The sequence below is a fragment of the Lissotriton vulgaris genome, chromosome 2_1 (genome assembly GCF_964263255.1).
Source record: "Lissotriton vulgaris chromosome 2_1, aLisVul1.2, whole genome shotgun sequence".
Classification (NCBI taxonomy): Eukaryota; Metazoa; Chordata; class Amphibia; order Caudata; family Salamandridae; genus Lissotriton; species Lissotriton vulgaris.
Genome location: NC_141687.1, coordinates 1667039879 through 1667049150, shown reverse-complemented (window position 1 = coordinate 1667049150; position 9272 = coordinate 1667039879). Strand labels below are relative to the sequence as shown.

Below are 9272 nucleotides of genomic sequence, written 5' to 3'. Positions count from 1 at the left end.
TCTCTACAATACCTTTTCACCTGCTGATATATGCCAGGCCAATAACATTTTTCCAGAATGGTTTTCTCAGTTTTTTCAGTACCAAAATGTCCCCCTAACAAATGGCTGTGAGCAAGATATAACACTTTTTCTCTGAAAGGTTCGGGTACTAATAACTGTGCTTTCTGGTCAGGATTGCCTTTTCTATACAACAGGCCATTTTTAACAAAGAAATAAGGACCTACGTGTTGTGGATCCTCCTCTTCGAGTGCCTTGTTCCATGCTTCCTGTAGGACAGGATCCTCTCGCTGGGCCGCGTGGAAATTCCTGTCTGTTTCCCATGGATTTTCCACTGGGATAACTGGCATTACTAGGGGTTCTATCCTTTTCTCGACTCTTCTTTGCTTCCGGCTTTTCCTGGGTTTGGAATGTGGCCATTCTCTCTCTATATCTTTGGAGAAAGGTGCCGAAGCTAACCATTCATCATCACTTTTATAGGAGTCTTGTAAAAACTGAGGCAATTTTTCATAGTCATTGCCTAGAATTGCTTGCTCTGGTAACCGAGGGATCAATCCCACAGTAAGAGAAGTCCCTGCATCCTGGGGATGCTGAATGAGTACCCTTGCAGTGGGATACGGTTTGGTGTCTCCATGGACACATTTGATGGCCACCATGCCGTCTGTGGGGCCTACTCGGTCACCCAGGTCTTGTGGCCTAACTACACTATGTAGGCAACCCGTGTCAGCAAGAGCGGTGACCGGTTGTCCATTGACAGACACAGTACATCTATAGGGAGGCGGTTTCTCATCTGTGGGGGAACAGAAATAATTACGGGCCATTCCTATTTCCATAGGTTCCTCTTTTTGGGGACAGAATCTCGCTATGTGTCCCATTCCACCACATTGGTAACACTGAGGTCCTGGGGTGGGTGGACGTAACGGGATGGTAGGCATAGGAGCACTAGGTACCAAACTGAGAGGTTCAGGTTTCTTGACTATTGAGGGCCTTATGGGTCTATGAGGAGTCTGCCCCCCTTTTCCGGTGTTTTCTTCTCTACCTTTGTTGAAGTCTTGTGCCCTATTATATGCGCTGGCTATCTCTACTACTGTTTCTAAGGTAAGGTTAGCTTGTTGACGGACCCAACGTTGTATGGGTGGGTGTAAAGAGGTCAAATACTGCTCAAGATAAATCTTTGCCATGATTCCATCTTTGTCAGTAGTGGCTGGTTTTAGCCACCGATCAGCCATATCTTTTACTCGAAAATATAGGGCGCGAGGAGTTTCTTGGGGACCCTCTTTCATTTGTCTCAGTTTTAACCTATAGGTCTCATCCTCTATTCCTAGCCTTTCCAGGATACATTTTTGTATCTCAGTATATGGAACTGTCCCTTGGAGGGTGGCTGCTTGATAAGCTGCTTGTAAGTCTCCTGACAAAAGAGGTCCCAGATACTGTCCCCATTTATCTGGGGGCCAGGACGCTGCATTTGCCATGCATTCAAAATTACTGAAAAAGAAATCTGGATCTTCTCCGGCTACGTATCTTTGCAATACTACTGACGGCAGGGTAGTGGGACCTCGTTGTTGTCCTAGCACTGCAGCTATTTTGTCCATGGCGGCTCCCTGTGTCTGTCCTTGTCCAGTTAGAACTTGCTGCAATTTTTCCCGGTCCTCCTCTACCACATCCAAGAATCTTTCCATGACTTTTCCCAAATGTTCCTGATTTTCAGCCATTTTTGCCAAAGCAGCCTCCATGTCGCCTTTCAATCCCACTTCTGACACCACTTGTGGGAGGGCAGGTTTGATAAACAGGCGTGGAGGCTGCAATAGAGGTTTAGAAAAAGGTTTATTGGTATTAGAAGTTGTTGGGATAGGTTTTAAGGATTGTGCTTGTGGTCCTTCGTCGTCGTCAGAGGTTTCCGGTGAGGTGGAAGGATCGGAAAAAGATGCTGTCTTCTTTCCTGGCTCCTCTGGACTGGGGTGCTTACCCCGGAGGCTCATAGGAGTGAAAAGAACAAAAGGGAACCGTAAGAATGAATTCTGTTGCTAAATCGGTTGGTTCTTCCTTCACCACACCTCAGTGCTCTATGATACTTTTAGTGCCCACCAAGAAGGGATATACACCAAGTCAGATTTGAGGTTTGTGAATACAATGGGGAGTAAGGAATAGGGTAATCAGGCTTTGACTAAGGTTCGTGCAAGGATGCAAGAATGCTCTGGTTCAATACAGGTTCTATAACGTGCAAGAAGGCAAGAATACTGGTTCAACAACGTGCAAGACGAAAGAAAGCAAAAAGGAAACATGCATGTGTCTATTCCACCCTCCCTTCCTTTACTCAAAACCCTCGAGCCGTCTGTACTCACTGGCTCCCACCGTAACTCTCCTGAGTCACGGCCGCTCCCCAGCCACCTCCGGACACCGCCAGTCCTCAAACCAGCTCTCCTCTTCCTCTTCAGGATCTCCAGCGATTCGGATGACTGGCAAGGATTCGTTGCACTCGGGTCCCGCGTCTTCTCTCCTCGGCTCGGGTCCCGCGTCTTCTCTCCTCGGCTCGGGTCCCGCATCTTCTCTCCTCGGCTCCCGCGTCTTCTCTCCTCCGCTCGTCACCTGCAACTGCTGTCCTTCTCATTGGTTCCGGAGTTCTCCTTCCAGTGTACAGAGGCGGTACTTCTGGGTTACGACGGTCTGTAGATTCCTGTATGGAAATAGCAGAGGGACATGGACGTCGTAGTCCGTGAGTGCGACGCTGCGCTGATACGCGCAACGGGAGGCTCGTCTTTGGGGTATGTCCCTGCGCCCTCTCACATTTGTACAAGAGATAAATATGAGTAATTACTCCACACGGTGTGTTAGAAGGGATGTTGCCTAAGCAGAACTCAAACTGGCCTCAAACGCATGATGGAGACAATTAGTGACATACCTAAAGAGGAAAAACCTGTGTTAAAGGGAGGGTATGCCAAGTAAGATAGCTTACATATTTCACGGAATCACCTCAATCCAACATGCCTAAGTAAGCATGGAATGCCGGAGTGATGGTTTGGACCTGTTATTAATTTTATTAAACACACCAAGTACCAAGACGGAAAGGTACTCAGGGGTACCCTCTTCAAGAGCACAAAGGGTACTGAGGCCGAATATCCCCAAGAAGTCTTTGCGGTGGACCCAGAGGTGCAACTGCGCCCCGTCTGTCCTACGGGCAGTTGGAAACCTGTACAACCGGGGGTCGCTTGAATGCTCCACCCCTCGTAGGGGGTGGTGTGAGTAAGGGGGTGGACCAACGGATCACCGGAAGTGGGAGGGGCTATCCCCTCACCAAAACCGCTAAGCACCGATTGGCTAAGGCCACAATGCAAGTTGGCCCATCAGGTGGTAGGCCGCGAGAGGGGGCTTCCCTTTGGATCGCCTGCAAGATAACCCACCATGTTGGCCTATTTGGTATGCTAATAAACCTGCAGCAATTTTCTCCACCAAAAAGTTGTCTTGTCTGCTTATTTATGCGACCTGTATGTTGCTGCGGGAGGGCTGGTGAGTGTGGCTGATATTAGCACTATGCGTATTATTCATTTAGGGGAGAATGACCTTGTTAAGCTGTCTGGTTTAACGCTGCCTAAACAAATGAAGGATGGTTCGCAATTGGTGTAGGATACATGGGCAGGCAGCTGTATTGTATGGCTGTAGTTTGTGCCTAGGACAGGCGCTTTGAGACATGCTTCCGTAGACAAAGCCAGGCAAAAATTAAAGAGGGCCGTGCAAGTCATTTGCCATCCTGTCGGAATTGCGAAATGAAAACTTTGCTGAATTAAAGAAGTGAATGAGTATTCGTTTAGGTCTGACAGTGTCAATTTATCGAAGATGACAATAATTATTAGCAATGGTGTGCAACGAGAAACTGCCATATAAGAGAAGTTAAAGAGGTGATACTTTGGTGAGGCAGGAAAACACCTTCCCAGGAGTTTCCGAGGTGGCTGTATTTTGGGGGACGAGGAATCAGGTGCGTGTATATCCACCCCAGAAGGGCGGGGGCGGTCGTAGGAGGAGAAGAGTAGGTTTGAGGATGGTGACCAAGACAAATAGCAGTTTGTTCGGAGAGGAGTGTTTGGGTGTGAAAGAGAGATTGGGAAATGTAAAGGAAGAGGTGTGAAGGGAAGATGAAAGGATGCTGTTGCAGGGCATGTTATGATCCAGCGCGGTTCTCAAACAACCCTCCTAATTCATCTCAGTTTACTTAGGAGCTAACTTTCTTTACTCTTCGGTGGGGCCCATAGCACAGCGAGTCACTCATCCACACAAATCACGCTGCTCCCAAGATCAGCGAAGCCAGAGGACGAGCTGCTGGATAGCGGAGTACCCTACTTCATCTATTTGCTTAAATTCTAAACATTATATACGTATGCATTTCCTTGATTTCACCATGGCATTTAAATGTCATACACAGTATTTAAGGCACCCCACTAATTTGGTCAATGGATCCGCTAGTAAATGTTAGTTATGGACAACAAGACCCGCTTAATTCTCCACTTATCTAATTTTTATTTCTCTTTAAGTCTTCTAGCATGTCCTTACGCTTAGAATTTTAATCTTTATTCAGAACATTTAGTTTTAACATTTTTTGATCACTTCAAGTAAAAGGATAAATAAGCTCAATTAGTTTACATTTATTAGCAGAATAGTTCAGAAATGAGAAAATTCAATGACATATTACCCATCTTCTTGGTCACAGAGGAAAGAAAAGGATTAAACGACAAACTGGCACATGCATCAACGTAGGCTTTTGCTATTTAGGAATCACAAAAGCCTATGCATGTAGGAATCACTTTAAAAATAGCGATTCCTAAACATTCCTTATTTGCTACTCGCAAATTGCTAGTCGCAATTAAGGAATGCTGTCCCATTCATTCCTATGGGCCTACAGGCACATAGGAATGATTTGGAGATTGCATGAGCAATTTGCGAGTACCAGTAGGTACTCGCAAATTGCTCATGCAATTTCAATGGTGTCAAAATGACACCCTGTGGCACCCCTGAAATTGATCTCTGCACATATGTTGCACACACACATGCCCCAAGGGCATGTGTGTGTGCGCAACATGAAACTTTGAAAAATGCACAAACGTGCATTTTTCAAAGTTTTTGCAAATTACCATAAAGTTTAGCTTCATGGTAATTTGCTACTCCTATTAGCGAAATCACAAATTTTTTAACTTTCATGCATTGCATTTAAGGAATCTCAATTTGGGATTCCTTAAATGCAATCACAATTTAAGGAATCGCAATTTAGAGATTCCTTAAATTGCGATTTTTGCATTTGGGATGATTCATCCCAAATGCAAATATACCGGTGGCAAAGGGGCGGATTCTGAGAATCTGCCCGTTTGCGACCGGTATTTGGTTTGATGCATGGGGCCCAAAGTTCCCAAAAACAGCCTCTCTAGCTTCCTCGATGTTCACCTCCCATCAGGACTCCGACCCATCAAAAGTTAAAGTCAGGAAAAAATTCAAAGTCTTTCACCCAGAAAATCGATCAGTCCGACAGAGTGTCGTGGTGCGAAAATAATTAAAAAAGCAAGCTTTTTTCTCTCTTCCAAGTGGCCTCTTTTATACCCTTTTTCACTAACTATCTAACTAAAATTTGAAACTTTAGGGTCCACACTCTTTCCTCATTGGTCCATTCGAGGGGTCGTGAAGATCACCCCATCTCCTCATTGTCCGAATTTTGCAAAGTCACTTCCATAATTCTCATACGGTCATAATTGTTCATCTTTGCAACATTTCATTTCTGCCCTTACATTGACACTTTGGTCAACTTTCCCAGGCTCACAACTCGAGCATTCCATTTTAACGCCATTCTGCTTCTCAGGCCACGCTGACATTGACATCAGTAGCCCAGGCACAGGCTGCTCGTACATCTCTTGAGTACAGTCGGGCATGCCTAGAATTACTCAGAGTCTCGCAAAGCCTCCATGTTTTACTAGGCCACATAGGCCATAACAGGAACTATCATAGAAACAAACACAATTAAACATTAGATTTCGAAATAAAGTCCTTCTGTTTACCTCCCACCATTCTAAGTTTACCCTGTTAGTGGTTACCTAGCCTTAAGCTACAAAAAGGCGTTGTTTTCTTACATTCTCCTTTGTTTTTGCCACAATGAATACTTATAATAAGCATACATGCATAGCTTTGTTAAATTAGAAGCGTTATTGCACTATGTTAGTATGACAAATTCACATGATCAATGTATTACGATTTGCAACACAAGCAAATTAGTATCCCGCGTGTCCTTTTCTGTGTGTGTTTTCTTTTTCTGTTGGTTAGCTCCAAATCCACTCGATTAATACATATTACAGTTATGAGAAATTAACTTCACGAGGGGTATACAAAATTTTTTGTCACAGCCTCGCTCCATCAATTCCCCCCTTTGGTGATCTTATCACCAAATAACACCAAACATTTTGTAGAATTTTTCAAAAACATGTTTCAGGTTCTTTTCAGTTAGTATGACTTAAACTCTTGTATCTTCCGTTTTCTTTCTATCATAGTACAGTCTCTCTTTAAATTCTTCCAACTCTATTTCCCCTTTCTCACGTTCTCTTTCTTTACTTTCCTCAACTTTCCTTTTTATAGACTTTTTAAGGTTTCTCCTTTTTCTAAGTTTGCAAGCTAATCTTAGGACTAATATCATTACTATCATTATAGTCAGTAGAATGAATACTTTCCCTATTATTGACCTACCTATTTCAAGAAACCATTTCTTTACAGCAGAAAAACTCTTACCAAGTTTCTCAAGAACACTATCAACCTCCAGTGGACCAACTGCTTTATGCAATTCTGTAATATTTGTAATATACCTTTGAATATTTTGACTTTTGTCCGGAATATAGGTACAACAGTGTTGTACTTTCAAAATTCCACAAACTCCTCCTTCTTTTGCCAATATTATATCAAGAGCAAGTCGATTTTGCATCACCACAGCTCTCATAGCAACCATTTCAGTATTTACCATTAAAAATCCTCCTGCAGTATCAGTTGATAAACGATCTGCTATCGTTGACAACTTTCGAATTTTGTTTGCATTAAAAGATATGCCCACTGCTGGTATCAATGCCACAAAAACATCACATATTATTTCTAATATACTTTCCCTTCTCCTGCGGGTTAATGGTTTAACAATTTCATGAATTCCATTAGTTCCTCTATCTACATGAAATATTTTAGGAAAGACCAAACATACATAACAGGATCCATACCAATGGTCCGGTAATCTATAGTAAGCCTTATTACTGCACAGAAAATAAATCTCAGGAAAAACAGGATCATCACCACCTTTAAATCCCCATCCCCCTTTTATAAAGGTCAGGGGTGGGGGAATCATATCGCCCGACGCCCGAACCATGTTGTTTTTATCCGTGGGCAAGAAGATTTAATGTCTATTTCGTCCGACGGACAAGTAGACATTAAATCACGTAAATAAAACGAGCTGTGGACACTCGGGGGCTCACAGCCAATCGGAGAAGCTTGCCGAGAGCCTTTAGAGGCCTCTGATTGGCTAGCAGCCCATAACTGGGCTCTCGACAGTGATTGGCTGAGGGAGTGAAACGTCACTCAGTCTCAGCCAGCAGTAGTTTGTGGCCGCCGCAAGACAATACATTAAGGTAAAATAAGAACTGCCATAATGCCCGCCAAAGCACTTGTAGAGTGCTCAAAAGAATTATATTTTGATCAGCTTGCAGATCGCTCTGTAATTAGAATAGAACTGGTGCGCCTGCTGTGAGGGACCGTGTGTAATGCGTGTCCTTGTGGCTCCAGAAAGCTCTGGCTCTCCTCGCTGCTATTGGAGCGTGAGACAGCATAAAACGCTGGGCGCTGAAGCACAGGGCCCAGTAACGCCGCATTAACGGGGGATCCGAAATAAGAGGTAACTCGACCCGACCTGACCAAGAATATGGGCCTGGGAGAGACTGCCGACCGATCGGGCCGGAGACAACAGAGTATTGGAAACATTCTGCAGACCGAATTAGCTGGGAGGCCATATCCGATTGTCCAAGAGAAGTCGCTGTCCCTTTACCACAGCCACGCTAACTTCAGCTTACTCCACACACTGTGGCATTACCAAGCGTCCCTAACCAGCCAAGGGATCCGCACATAAGATAACATTCTGCCCCCACTGGTATACAAGAGGCCCGTCATGCTGCAGGACCCTGCCGCCGTCTCTACCTAGTCCCCCCGTCCCATGGGCACCCGGATATCACTGCTGCCGTCGGCTTCCTATCCTCGTTGCTTTGGGGTTGAGTGAGCGACAGCCGACTGCGTAGTTGTGGAGGGGCTGTGGCCGAGGCGCTAGCAGACCACTATAAACATCACTGGTTTCCACTTCCAAAGAAGCCTGCCAAAGGATCCGGATACTGCTGCATTCGCATCTACAAGGTAAGGAGGGGAGTCGGATCGGCCTTATCAGCCAACAGCTCTTCACGCTGCTGCCCGGTCTTACCTTCCCGTTACTGACCTGCAAGGAGATGATGATGGGGCACACGAGCCTGCCTAAAAACGACATATTTACTGCAGCTAGCTAACGCCTTTATGGTTGTGTGCACGCAAGGGGGTGAAAAAGCTAATGAGCGAGTCACTGGAATAGAGCAACACCCAAAAGCAAGCGGGGGCGGAGAGAGGAGTGTGTCTAGCCTGAAGCTAAACGAACCAGATGCGTTTGGTTAATGTAAGGGAGGGGGCGGGGGTATGATGGGACAGGAAGGATATTTTACTTTAAAGATTATCGGGTTTGAAGCCTGGCCAAGAACCCACGGAGTCCCAATTATTGGGGCCCAGTCACTGCCTGTTTACTACGGCTTGTGACCTTTTACCAAATCCTCCCAGCACTACGCTGCCTCTGTTTGTAGTAGGGTTTTGAATATTAATATATAGCACTTTCAGCCTTGCATTTCAACTTCACTGTGCAGCACAGAAGGAGTGAGGAAATGTCCCTTAACCCTTCAGATTTTTGGATTCTGCCCCGTTTTGTGCTGTTGACAATATATCAGGAACGATTCTTTGTTGCCCATGCTGTTCGGCGTAAGTGCCCTAGCTCCGAGAGCCCCAGAATTCAGTTAATTCCACACCTGAGGTACCAACAGATATTACCCACCGCTGCTATTGGAGCCATGCTTTAAGTCGTGCCAACTGCGCACGTTTCAATTCCTGTGCAGAGCTGATTATAACTCCCTTTCACACCAGATGCGTGGCACAGAATTGCCAAATTAAGCAATTTCCCTCACAAATGGGCGATATCTTTCCCATTTGTG

General features: G+C 45.2%; 1 pseudogene; it reads left to right on the top strand.

The window, feature by feature from the left end:
- Positions 1-921: 921 nt before the first annotated feature.
- Positions 922-8546, top strand: LOC147733048 (protein BTG2-like; annotated as a pseudogene).
- The last annotated feature ends 726 nt before the right edge of the window (positions 8547-9272 follow it).